Consider the following 2,280-nt stretch of genomic DNA (forward strand, 5'->3'; position numbering starts at 1 on the left):
AAGTCTTAAAATTCTAAATGACCAAGATACCTTTTTTACTTTTTTACTTTTTCACCTCTTCCTCTCCTCACATACACTCACCCCCTCACATACATTTACAGATTTTTTTTAAAATTATAATTTAAAATTTACATTTTATATCCCTATAATTAGTTAATTATTTTACGTCATTTACTTTTAAATGTTTCATTTTAAACATTTATCAAATTAACATACATAATCGTATATCAAATAAAACATGTTTAAAAAAAACATTTTTATTTTAACAAGTTACACTATTATAATCGTCTCGTTAATACCTTCGAAATGAGTCCAATATTGAATAGTTTTTGACTTAATTATATTATCTATACTACATTAATAACCATTTAAACCAAAGTCTTAAGTACAAATTTTTAAGCATAAGTTACAACAATTTTATGCAAGAATTTTAAAAAACTCTTAATTACAACTCATCATGCATATGGTACAAGTTTTTGATGCAGACTATCTCTCACGACTTCTTCTCTAACAAATTTGGTTAGTCAGACCTTTACTTTCTTCTGCTCTTCTCCTTTTCCTCCTTTTACAGCTTTCCTCTGCACCAAAACAGGTTACTTTCTTCTGCTCTTCTTCCTTTTCCTCCTTTTACAACTCTCCTCTACACTAAAACAGGTTTGTTTGGTAAGGTCAAAGCTTGCTTTCTTCCAATCCTGCTACTTTGTACAAATGGACGATTTCAGACTTCAAACTTGTGGCTCCCAAGACCAAGAAGACTGCGCATATAACCAGGGTTTTGGAGTATTGATTTTCAACAATGATTTCCCGTAATTTACATTTCGTGGCTCCCTAGCGATTTCTCTGAGGTATGGTCCATTTCCATTTCAAAACCCTAGCGATTTCATGGTCTTGATTTACGGGGTTCTACAGCTTCATCTCTGTTTTACGCTTCTTGTTTTTCTTTCTGCCTCAAATAGCCAAATTTTACACTTGTTTGTGTTGGTGTTTGTTGTAGCCAAACTTTCATACGTCTGTGTGTGTGTGTGTGTGTGTTTGTCTTCGGCTATGAAAACATATCTATGGAAGTTGTCTATTTCCTTTTTGCTATTATCTTTGTTTTCATAATGTAGGAAATGGATACTTTAATGCTTATCAGTTCTAAAATGACTTCATTTTGATTGTTTGATTCAATTTTCAGTTTTATTTTCACAAAATGCAGGTTTTTGGTTTGCTGATCGGTTTAAGGGCGTGCTCACATTTCACATATTCCATCTCATGCGCTACACCATCTGAACTGTTGTGGATAGCTACGTGCCTACGTTGTACAAAGTGACCAAGGATGAATCATACTTGAAATATTTGTTGGGCATGTGAGGATTGCTTCCCCAAAGTGGTACAAGTGTACAACTTTTATTTATTAATAATATTGTTCTTATTAGTTTGCCATTATTTTTCAATTGTGTATGCTTGATGAACTTTTAGTAACTGATATATTGCTAGATTCTAGCTATATTCTTATGTTGTAGATATATGATAACTTGTGTATTGATTCTTTTGTTAATTTTCTTGATAGTCTGAATAAGAATATGTTTTAGAAATTGTGGATGTTTTAAGGCTTTGTTTCTTTGTTGTTCATCCCTATTTGGTGTTGGGCTGCATTTCTCATATGTATGTGTTGTTCCTCAACGAGCTTGAATAAAATCCAAATGATTGTTGATGTTGTAGGTATGTTCTATAACCGTGAAATATAAGCTTTGATGTTCCAAATAGAATTTATAAAAATAGGGAAATGATTAGTACTTTGGTTTTAATTTATATGATTAGTATTTCATATAAAGATTTGATTTCAAAATCTGGGTCAGTCTCAGATCTTCCTAAAGTTTCGGTTTGAGGAGATGATACCGCTGCTTTGTTGTACTCATCTGGGACAACTGGTGTTAGTAAGGGTGTCATTTTGAGCCAGCGGAAATTCATCTCAATTTCACAAATATTAGCTTCTGATCAAAGATTATTGGGGGAAAAGGGTTATATTTTTATTGTTAGCCAACAGATGGTATAAAAAAAGCCAAATTTCACCTGAAGGCTAGACCACCCTTTCTTGATGTCATCTGATTCACTATCACCTTCGTCAATCCAAGACCATAATATCCTTCTCTTATTCGCACCATCGTAAAATGAATTTTGAAGCATAAAACCTSYCRTAGTCATATTGTAATCGCGCTTTACTATCCATGAAGTCTGTATGGACTTCATACTGGTCAGTTTTCGGATTATAATTCCCGAGTACATAATGGTCATGGA

General features: G+C 32.9%; 1 long non-coding RNA gene across 1 annotated transcript; it reads left to right on the forward strand.

Annotated features, from left to right (window-relative positions):
- The first annotated feature begins 527 nt into the window (after nucleotides 1–527).
- LOC112508098 lies at nucleotides 528–1,540 on the forward strand. Its single transcript, XR_003068607.1, has 3 exons — nucleotides 528–592; nucleotides 669–845; nucleotides 1,199–1,540. It is a non-coding gene; the product is annotated as an uncharacterized LOC112508098 (long non-coding RNA).
- The last annotated feature ends 740 nt before the right edge of the window (nucleotides 1,541–2,280 follow it).

This window comes from Cynara cardunculus, assembly GCF_001531365.2.
Source record: "Cynara cardunculus var. scolymus isolate 2C chromosome LG 2, CcrdV1, whole genome shotgun sequence".
Taxonomy (NCBI): domain Eukaryota; kingdom Viridiplantae; phylum Streptophyta; class Magnoliopsida; order Asterales; family Asteraceae; genus Cynara; species Cynara cardunculus.